Source organism: Pongo abelii, chromosome 14 (assembly GCF_028885655.2).
Source record: "Pongo abelii isolate AG06213 chromosome 14, NHGRI_mPonAbe1-v2.0_pri, whole genome shotgun sequence".
Classification (NCBI taxonomy): Eukaryota; Metazoa; Chordata; class Mammalia; order Primates; family Hominidae; genus Pongo; species Pongo abelii.
The window spans coordinates 76,102,847-76,114,673 of record NC_071999.2 but is presented as its reverse complement, the minus strand read 5'-3'; the positions used below and the strand labels follow the sequence as shown (position 1 = coordinate 76,114,673).

General features: G+C 33.6%; 1 pseudogene; it reads right to left on the bottom strand.

The window, feature by feature from the left end:
- Positions 1 to 10,753: 10,753 nt before the first annotated feature.
- LOC112128699 (U6 spliceosomal RNA) lies at positions 10,754 to 10,854 on the bottom strand (annotated as a pseudogene).
- Between the last annotated feature and the right edge of the window lie 973 nt (positions 10,855 to 11,827).

Genomic DNA, 11,827 nt, shown 5'->3' with positions numbered 1-11,827 from the left:
TCTTCAACAATGGTTCTACAGTAACTACCATAATGAGTTTCCTAGGGATGCATATTCACTATTCCTCAATATAGCCAGAAGGAATAAAAGCAAAAATTAGTTCTATGTGGAACTAACATGATAGCATCTTAATAAACTGAGGCAGAACCATCATTGGGTTTTTTTTGTTAACTCACCTTATTTGAGCAAACAGAATGGCAAGTTAAATACAAATAAGCTTATTGTGGTTATTTAGAACATATTATGCCAAGCAATAAGTCTATTCTAAAAAGAAGTCTCTTTTTTTATTATACTTTAAGTTTTAGGGTACATGTGCACAATGTGAAGGTTAGTTACATATGTACACATGTGCCATGTTGGTGTGCTGCACCCAGTAACTCATCATTTAACATTAGGTATATCTCCTAATGCTATCCCTCCCACCTCCCCCCACCCCACGACAGGCCCTGGTGTGTGATTTCCCTTCCTGTGTCCATGTGTTCTCATTGTTCAGTTCCCATCTATGAGTGAGAACATGCTGTGTTAAAAAGAAGTCTCAAGTATCAAATTTAAATAGTTATTTCTGCTTTTAAGTTAAATATTTCTGTTCTCTGTGTATACTCTAGTGAGTGACAAGAACAGCTAGCAATAGACATACCAGTATTACTCTTGGGAGTTTGATATGACAAATACAAGATTATCTAGGAACCAATCATACCATAGCTCTTTCTTCAGTTTTAGTATATTGAAAAGATTCCTTCATAGTTGGTTTTAACCCTTATACATAGCTTGCCATGTTTGATATTTCAGGTAAACTACTATTCTAAAAGACTATTTGAAATATTAGTACTTTTATTTAATATTAACCTTGTTACAATGGCCATTTTGTCATCTGTCAGGTAAGAAAGACTAGGGTATTTTATCTGAAGGAATGTAGCTTTATTTTTATAGCCTAAATTCTCAAATTTTGTTAGGAAGAGCACCATAATATATATTAGCAGTTAAATTCATACACTTAATTTGAAGTCAGATACAATTCTATTATATGACTATCTTGAGAATTACTCACTAGAGTAGTGAATTTAATAGATAAGATTAGATGATATCATGCACTATCTGAACAAGCTATAAATTCTATGATTCAGTAGCCTCATTAGTTTCTGTAACAAGGGCTCAGAGGCTAATGATCTCACACATATCTAAAATAAGGCAGAGAAAGCAATAACAGTTCTTTACAATTTTGTCACCCTGAGGCAATGTATATTATCATTATCTGGTTATTTATTGATGAGAAATGTTAAAAACTCTAGTTAAATTTATGTATTCCCTCCTGAAGTCAGATTGTTAAAAACACTAATTTTATGTATTACCTCCTAGAGCCAGATTGCTAAAACTTGAAGTGTTTTGGGTTGGAGTGCATCAAAATATTCCACAACTATTTCAACTATTATAACACTGAATGAAAGCTGTTTTTGATAAAAGTTGTTTCATTTTATGAAACATTTAGCTTGAATTTGTCACAGAAGATTGGATTTGGTTTAAACGGAATGTTATATAAGCCTTTAATAAAGATTTAAACGAAATTTATTTAGGAACAAGGAAACCAAACTAAAGCTCATTTTAGCTTCTCTATCATTTTTAATTATTGTTTCCTAGAATAAGAGCTTGTAACCAGTAAGGCTTTTTTATGTCTTATGCAAACAACAAATAGCATTGTTTTCAAATGTGTTTGCTAACAATGACAAACAATAAAGACAACTTCCTAAAATCCTAAAGCCAATAAGGAATAAAAATTGTTTCAGCAGTATATGGTAGAAATAGGGTTTTTTGTCACAGCAGAAAAAATAAATGATTGACAACAGGTCCAATTTATGAATATACACATGGAAAATGTGTGATATCTCAGTAATTAAACTGTAGACAATAGCATATCCCCAAGTGTAAGGTAGCATATAATGTTATCAACAGCTAGGTGAAATTATCCAGCTTGACACATCATCCAGAATATGATAAAATAGGTAAGGATAAATTACTTTTTTCGAGCTGATAAACAAAGGATGAGGAGTAAAATAAGAGAATATTACTATTAAATAATTACTGATATTTTTCATTTTAAATTAAGTGATTTAGTTATCCGTTAATTCTAAGAATCATAAATAAACATAATATCAAAATAATATTTTTTCTGGTTATCTGTATATACAGAATACTTTTATGGCTGGAAAATTAATTGGTTTAATTAGCTAAGATAACTCAATGGAGACTTTGCAGTGGAGTGAAATTGGCTTTAAATATAAATTCTACAATGTGTTATCATAGTAAACTAAAAGCAAGCTACTTAAATCTTGCTAAACTCTATTTATAGTTTTTTCACCATAATAGTGAGATAGCAACAAAAATGGACATAAATTTATGGTTAGAACTAAGATATCACATATAAAAAAACAAAGCAAACAAATAAAATTCCAAATTATTTGAACATCAGCCACACAAGTGTTATCTGTGGACTGAAAGATTTAACCAAATATAATTCTTATTTATTCTTTTTTTGACAGAGTAGTATATTTCAAGCCATTCTAGTTGAAATTTTTCTTAATGAGCTTCTTTTACTTGAAATTTTGGAAAAAGTAGAAATAGTTCATAAAAGTCAGAATCACTATATATGGATGACTTATATGCAGTTACTATTAGTTGATTTTGACATATACATTCATTCCAGTAATATTATAATTGTGCTTCTCATTTGAAAGTGAATCTAACCTCATCATTAGAAATTTCATTTACTCTACACATTAAGAGCATCTGTCTTAGTATTGCCTTGTTAGCTTTCACAAATATTCTCAATTAGTTGATTGTCTTTTGAAGTATACAAACTACAGACTGTTCTGCAATGACAATTTCTCATGTATAAACTGTGCATTCAACAAAGGTCTAATATCCAGAATCTATAAGGAACTTAAATTTACAAACACAAAACAAACAACCTCATCAAAAAATGGGCAAAGGACATGAACAGACACTTCTTAAAAGAAGACACACACATGGCCAGCAATCATACGAAAAAATGTCCATATAACTAATCACTAGAAAAATGCAAATCAAAACCATGAGATACCATCTCACACCAGTCAGAATGACAATTATTAAAAAGTAAAAAAATAACAGATGCTAATGAGGTTGCAGAGAAAAGAGAATGATCATATACTGGATGGGAATGTAAATTATTCCAGCCACTGTGAAAAGCAGTCTGGAAATTTCTTATGAAACTTAAAACAACTACCATTCAATCCAGCAATCCCATTACTGGATATATACCCGAAGGAATATAATTCATTCTTCCATAAAGACATATGTGCTCATATGTTATTCTCAGCACTATTCACAATAGCACACACATGGAATCAACCTAGATGCTCATCAGTAGTGGACTGGATAAGGAAAATGTGATACACATACTCCATGGGATACAATGTGGCCATAAAAAGGAGTGAAATCATGTCCTTTGCAGCAACATAGATGGAGCCAAAGGCAATTATTCTAAATGAACCAATGCAGGAACAGATAATTAAATACCACATTTTCACTTATAAATGGGAGCTAAACATTAAGTACACATGGATACAAAGAAGGGAACAATAGACACCAGGGCCTACTTGAGGGTGGAGGGGAGGAGAAGGATGAGGATCCAAAGACTACTTATTGGGTACTATGCTGATTACTTGAGTGATAAAATAATCTGTAACCTCAACCTCTGCAACATGCAATTTACCCATGTAACAAACCTGCACATGCACCCCCGAACCAATATAAAATTTTGGAAAGAAAAAACAAATACATTAATTAATTAAAACAAAATAAAAATAACATTAAACACAGGTCATATTACATCATTCTTCTGTAGTCAAATCAGTAATGTTATTGTGAAAATTAAAAATATCATTTTAATTTTTAAATTTCAACTCACACTCTGGGACAATTTCTAAATTTTCTTCATAGGCCACTGTTTTTTTAACTCTATGTATGTGAGTATTTCAGCTTATGTCTTACATTTATTAGAAACTAAATAGAGCAATTTTACATTTTTAATAATACCAGAAGCAGAAAGATTAACTACAAAAATAATTTTTAAACCATGTTTCACTCTCTATTTTACAGAAAACACAGGAGAGAGATCAAAATAAATGACTCCTACATTCAAAAATAAACATGGAATTTAAATGTAATCATCATGGGCTTACAAAAAAAGCAAATCCCAAATTTAGAATTTATATGTAAAGCTACCGTGTTTTTCAACATTATGCATGGGCCTCACAATGTTAACATAGTAAAGTCCATGAATCTAAAATATAAGCTAATATTATTATATGTGAGGAAATTAATCAATATAAATATATCTTGGATGCTCATGCACAGAAAACAAAAAGGAATATTAAAGAAAATATAAAGATAAAATACAATATTTTCTAATTTGCATACTTTCAAAATGCTATAGAAAAGTATTTCCAAAGTGGTGAGGCTCTGTTCACTTCTGGCTCAAGTCAGGTTCACAACTCAAGCCTGTTTGTCAGCCTCTATTGAAATACATCGTGTCAAATAATTCTTCTTTGAAAAGGGGCTCATTGAATATTTATGTTCTTGCCCCACAGGAGAGGTTTTTTTTAATATTTGCATTTAATATAACCACATATTCAAGTAAAACTCCCCATGATAGTAATCTGAACAATTTCACCTTCATTTTTCCTTCAGTATATATGGTGAGGAATGAAATTCACAAAAGCAATGCTATTGCTTGTGGAAAACATATATATATATATCTTCACATATATACATATATCTAGAATGTTGAAAAACACAGCAGTTTTACATATAAACATATACATATATACGTATATATGTGTATATATATACAAAAGTGTGTATATGGACGTGTGTACGTGTGTGTGTATGTGTGTGTTTCTGACTTTCTCAATGCCTTTATATTTGTTCTGGCTTGCAAATCCCTGAGGTTAAAATCCTATTTAAAGTTCACATTTGAGTTTATAATGGTTCTGTTTGTGTACTGATTTAGATTTAATCAGAATGCAAAATAAAAAGAACACATAACCTTTTACATCTAAAACAGATTACATAACGTTTATAATTAATAAACATTACCCCATGGGTAAATGGCATTCTGCATGACAATTTTATAACATCATTAATATCAGTTGAAAATGTCAAAGTACCCAAATGTCAAAGCATTTTATTTACCTTGCAAATATTGTACTTATAAAAAATGGTGTCACACCTGTGAATTGATAGTAAAGTCATCATTGAATTTGGGAAACAATTTATAGGCACATGATGAAGGAGTTAAATTATTACCTAAACTTATACAAGACCTCCATGAATAGTGTATTTTTAAAAGCTGAATTTTTAGCTGAGTTTGTAATGTCAATTTAGAATTAATGAAGGTATTGTCGTGTGTAAATATGTGATTTGCCAGGGAGAAATAAGAATGACCCAACAATTTGCTGAGTATGGATTCAGATCAAACTCTTAGGCTATGATAATTGTAGCTAACAGTTTTGCTGACTGAGGGCTCAATTGGAAAACAGACAAAGTTAATTATTCTATAATATATTTAGAACTCCATTGTTGAACATTATTTCATTTCATTTCAATAACTGAAACTTGATCACTCGAATGAATGTCTCTTTGGATATTCTCCAATACAGGCCATTGCTGCCATCTTTTAAAAATATTTCTACTGGAAAAATAATTGTGTTTTTCAAGCTTCCTTTGCAATCTTGAAAATCTTTCTGCTTCTTCACACCTAACAAACAGTCTCACTTTTGAAGGTCATTTATGACATACTGACCCCTAATATCACAAGGAACTTTATAGTATTCCTTATTTCTTCCTTGCTTCATTTTTTTCATTCCTTGTCTGTGCCTCCACAGAGTTTGTGAATTCTTAATGTTACTTAATGTGACTTAGGCACAGTGCTATATACTAAGGTTAAAGCATTAAATGAGATACAGTTTCTGCTTTCAAGAAGATTTAAGCTCCAGCCTGTCCTTGTCATTGCTTTTGGAAGATTCATCATTCACATTAAAGTATCTTCTATACTCTGTTTTCTAGCTGCTCTGATCACTTCAAGTCCAATCACATCACTTGCCACCTCATTTTCTTCATGCCCATTATCTACATTCTAAATAGAATCTCTTTTTCTTAATTCTTCAAAGTTCACTTCAGTATTCCTCTTTCATAAAATGCTTGCTGAATGTTGACGTCTACATCTTGTAGCATTGTCTGTCAAAAATAGAAGCATATTTTACCAAAATATTCGTACCTGAAATAAACAAATAATCATTCAGGGCCTTGTATACACCAGGAATACATTTGCTTTTATTATTGGCTTATATGTTGACCATGACCTCCTGATATGCAAACAAACATAAATTGTCTTTGAAACTGCATCTCTGCCTAGAAGAACATCTTGTTACCTTTTCAATTAATATTTCTTGGAATGAATCTATGTTCTTTAAAACAATACTAAGGGTGATATTGGTATTATCATCTCATAAATCTGTTAATATGTGTAGAATGATTAAATTATCCCACAAATGATCACTTGCATTAAGCTAAGTAGATAACCAATGTCACATGTCAAAAAGGAGTATTTACTGTCTTTGTCACATATATTTCATATCTATGTAATGAAATAAATATAAAATCTAATAATGTACCTATAATAGTTATTTTAAGTCATTAACAGAGACAACATTAAAATGTTTCAAAGAGCAATATTTGCATTTTTTTCTATTTTTTATTATACTTCAAGGTCTGGGATACATGTGCAGAATGTGCAGGTTTGTTACGTAGGTGTACATGTCCCATGGTGGTTTGCTGCCCACCTCAACCCATCATCTACATTAGGTATTTCTCCTAATGATATCCCTCCCCTTGCCCCCACCACCCAACAAGCCTCAGTGTGTGATGTTCCCCTCCCTGTGTCCATGTGTTCTCATTCTTCAACTCCCACTTACGAGTGAGAACATGCAGTGTTTGGTTTTCTGTTCCTGTACTAGTTTGCTAAGAATGATGGTTTCCAGCTTCATCCATGTCCCTACAAAGGACACAAACTCATCCTTTTTTATGGCTGCATAGTATTCCATGGTGTATAGGTGCCACATTTTCTTTATCCAGTCTATCATGATGGGCATTTGGGTTAGCTCCAGCTTTGCTATTGTGAACTGTGCTGCAATAAACACATGTGTGCATGTGTCTTTATAGTAGAATGATTTATAATCCTTGGGGTATATATCCAGTAATGGGATTGCTGGGTCAAATGGTATTTCTAGTTCTAGATCCTTGAGGAATTGCCACAGTGTCTTCCACAATGGTTGAACTAATTTAGACTCCTACCAACAATGTAAAAGCGTTCCTATTTCTCCACATCTTCTCTTTAATGATCACCATTCTAACTGGCATGAGATGGTAACTCATCGTGGTTTTGATTTGCATTTCCCTAATGAACAATGATGATGAGCTTTTTTTCATATGCTTGTTAGCCACATAAGTGTCTTTTTTCGAAAAATGTCTGTTCATATCCTTTGCCAACTTTTTGGTGGGATTTTTTGTTTTTTTCTTGAAAATTTGTTTAAGTTCCTTGTACATTCTGGATATTGGCCCTATGTCAGATAGAAAGATTGCAAAAATTTTCTCCCATTCTGTAGGTTGCCTGTTCACCTGATGAAAGTTTCTTTTGCTGGGAAGAAGCTCTTTAGTTTAATTAGATCCCATTTGTCAATTTTGGCTTTTGTTGCAATGGCTTTTGGTGTTTTAGTCACGAAGTCTTTGCCCATGCCTATATCCTGAATGATATTACCTAGGTTTTCTTCTGGGGTTTTTATAGTTTTAGGTCTTACGTATAAGTCTTTAATCCATCTTGAGTTAATGTTTATATAGGTGTAAGGAAGAGGTCCAGTTTCATTTTTCTGCATATGGCTAGCCAGTTTTCCCAACACCATTGATTAAATAGGGATTCCTTTCCCCATTGCTTGTTTTTGTCAGGTTTGTCAAAGATCAGATGGTTGTAGATGTGTGGCATTATTTCTGAAGCCTCTGTTCTGTTACATTGGTCTATATCTCTGTTTTGGTACCAGCACCATGCTGTTTTGGTTACTGTGGCCTTGTGTAGTTTGAAGTAAGGTAGCATGATGCCTCCAGCTTTGTTCTTTTTGCTTAGGATTTTCTTGGCTATATGGGCTCTTTTTTGATTCCATATGAAATTTAAAGTAGTTTTTTTTTCCTAATTCTGTGAAGAAAGTCAATGGTAGCTTGATGGGGATAGCATTGAATTTATAAACTACTTTGGGCAGTATGGCCATATTCACAATATTGATTCTTCCTATCCATGAGCATGGAATGTTTTTCCATTTCTTTGTGTCCTCTCTTATTTCCTTGAGCAGTGGTTTGTAGTTCTCCTTTAAGAGGTCCTTCACATCCCTTGTAAGTTGGATTCCTAGGTATTTTATTCTCTTTGAAGCAATTGTGAATGGGAATTCGCTCATGATTTGGCTCTCTGTTTGTCTACTATTGGTGTATAGGAATGCTTGTGATTTTTGCACATTGATTTTGTATCCTGAGACTCTGCTGAAGTTGCTTAACAGCTTAAGGAGTTTTGTCTGAGGCGATGCAGTTTTCTAAAGATACCATCATGTCATCTGCAATCAGAGATAATTTGCCTTCCTCTCTTCCTATTTGAATACCCTTTATTTCTTTCTCTTGCCTGATTGCCCTGGCCAGAACTTCCAATACTATGTTAAATAGGAGTGGTGAGAGAGGACATCCTTGTCTTGTGCAGGTGTCAAAGGGAATGCTTCCAGCTTTTGCCCATTCAGTATGATATTGGCTGTGTGTTTGTCATAAGTAGCTCTTATTTTGAGATATGTTCCATCAATACCAAATTTATTGAGCGTTTTTAGCATGAAAGGGTGTTGAATTTTATCGAAGGCCTTTTCTGCATTTATTGATATAATCATGTGGTTTTTGTCATTGTCCTGTTTATGCAATGGATTACATTTATTGTTATGCATATGTTGAACCAGTCTTGAATCCCAGGGATTACACTGATTTAAATCGTGTTGGATAAGTTTTGTAATGTGCTGCTGGGTTTGGTTTGCCAGTATTTTATTGTGGATTTTCACATCAATGTTCATCATGGTTATTGGCCTGAAATTTTCTTTTTTTGTTTTGTCTCTGCCAGTTTTTTGGTATCAGGATGATGCTGGCCTCAAAAAATGAGTGAGGGAGGAATCCCTCTTTTTCTATTGTTTGGAATAGTTTCAGAAGGAATGGTACCACCTCCTCTTTGTACCTCTGGTAGAATTCAGCTGTGACTCCGTCTGGTCCTGGGGTTTTGTTTTTGTTTTTTTTTTGTTGGTAGGCTATTAATTACTGTCTCATCTTCAGAACTTGTTATTTCTCTATTCAGGGATTCTATTTCTTCTTGGTTTAGTGTTGGGAGGGTGTATGTGTCCAGGAATTTATCCATTTCTTCTAGATTTTCTAGTTTATTTGCATAGAGGTGTTTATAGTATTATCTGATGGTAGTTTGTATTTCTGTGGGATCAGTGGTGTTCTCCCTTTATCATTTTTATTTTGTCTATTTGATTCTTTTATCTTTTCTTCTTTATTAGTCTGGCTAGCAGTCCATTTTGTTAACCTTTTCAAAAAACAAACTCCTGGATTCATTGATTTTTTGAAGTATATTTTGTGTTTCTATCTCCTTCAGTTCTGTTCTGATCTTAGTTATTTCTTGTCTTCTGCTAGCTTTTGAATTTGTTTGCTTTTGTTTCTCTAGTTCTTTTAATCGTGATGTTAGGGTGTTGATTTTAGATCTTTCCACCTTTCTTCTGTGGGCATTTCATGCTATAAATTTCCCCTAAACATTGCTTTAGCTGTGTCCCAGAGATTCTAGTACATTATGTCTTTGTTCTCCTTGGTTTCAAATAGCTTATTTATTTCTGCCTTAATTTTGTTATTTACCCGGTATTCATTCAGGAGCAGATTGTTCAGTTTCCATGTAGTTGTGCGGTTTTGAGTGAGTTTCTTAATCCTGAGTTCTAATTTGATTGCACTGTGGTCTGAGAGACTGTTTTTTATGATTTCCTTTCTTTTGAATTTGATTAGGAGTGTTTTACTTCCAATTTTGTGGTCAATTTTAGAGTAAGTGCCATGTGGTAAGAAGAATATATATTCTGCTGATTTAGGGTGAAGAGTTCTATAGAAATCTATTAGGTTTATTTGGTCCAGAGCTGCGTTCAAGTCCTCAATATCCTTGTTAATTTTCTGTCTCGTTGATCTGCCTAATATTGGCAGTGGGGTGTTAAAGTCTCCCACTATTATTGTGTGAGAGTCTAAGTCTCTTTCTAGGTCTCTTAGAACTTGCTTTATGAATCTCGGTGTTCCTGTATTAGGTGCGTATATATTTAAGGTAGTTAGCTCTTCTTGTTGCATTGATCCCTTTACCATTATGTGATGTCCTTTTAAGTCTTTTTTGATCTTTGTTGGTTTAAATTCTTTTTTATCAGAGGTTAGGATTGCAACCCTGCCTTTTTTTTTTCTTTCCATTTGCTTGGTAAATCTTCCTTCATCCCTTTATTTTGAGCCTATATGTGTCTTTGCTTGTGAGATGGGTCTACTGCATACAGCACACCGATGGGTGTTGACTTTTTATCCAATTTGCCAGACTGTGCCTTTTAATTGCAGAATTTGGTCCATTTAGATAAAAGGTTAGTATTGTTTGCGTGTCATCCTTGTGCAGGGGCCATGCTATTCTCCTCTGTATCATTTCAATTTTAGTATATGTGCTGCTGAAGCGAGCCCTCAGGTTAATATTGTTATGTGTGAATTTGATCCTGTGTTATGATGGTAGCTGGTTATTTTGCTGATTAGTTGATGCAGTTTCTTCATAGTGTCGATGGTCTTTATATTTCAGTTTCTTTGTGCAGTGGCTGGTACCAGTTTTTCCTTTCCATATTTAGTGCTTCCTTCAGGAACTCTTGTAAGGAAGGCCTGGTGGTGACAAAATCCCTTAGCACTTGCTTTTCTGTAAAGAATTTTATTTCTTCTTCACTTATCAAGATTATTTTGGCTGGATATAAAATTCCAGATTGAAAATTCTTTTCTTTAAGAATGTTGAATATTGGCCCCCACTCTCTTCTGGCTTCTAGTGTTTCTGCAGAGAGATCTGCTGTTAGTCTGATGGGCTTCCTTTGTGGGTAACTTGACCTTTCTTTCTGGCTGCCCTTAACATTTTTTTCCTTCATTTCAACCTTGGGGAATCTGAAGATTATGTGTCTTGGGGTTGTTATTCTTGAGGAGTATCTTTGTGGTGTTCTTTGTATTTCCTGAACTTGAATGTTGGCCTGTCTTGCTAGGTTGGGGATGTTCTCCTGGATAATATTCTGAAGTCTGTTTTCCAGCTTGGTTCCATTCTCCCCATCACTTCCAGGTACACCAGTCAAACATAGGTTTGATTTCTTCACATAGTCCCATATTTCTTGGAAGCTTTGCTCATTCCTTTTCATTCTTTTTTCTCTAATGTTGTGTTCATGCTTTATTTCATTAAGTTGATCTTCAAACTCTGATGCCCTTTCTTCTGCTTGATCAATTCAGCTATTGATACTTGTGTATGTTTCATGAAGTTCTCGTGTTATGTTTCTCAGCATCACCAGGTCATTTATGTTCTTCTTTGAACTGGTTATTCTCATTAGCAATTCCTCTAACCTTTTATCAAGGTACTTAGCTTCCTTGCACTGGGTTAGAACATACTCCTTTAGCTCAGAGGAATTTGTTA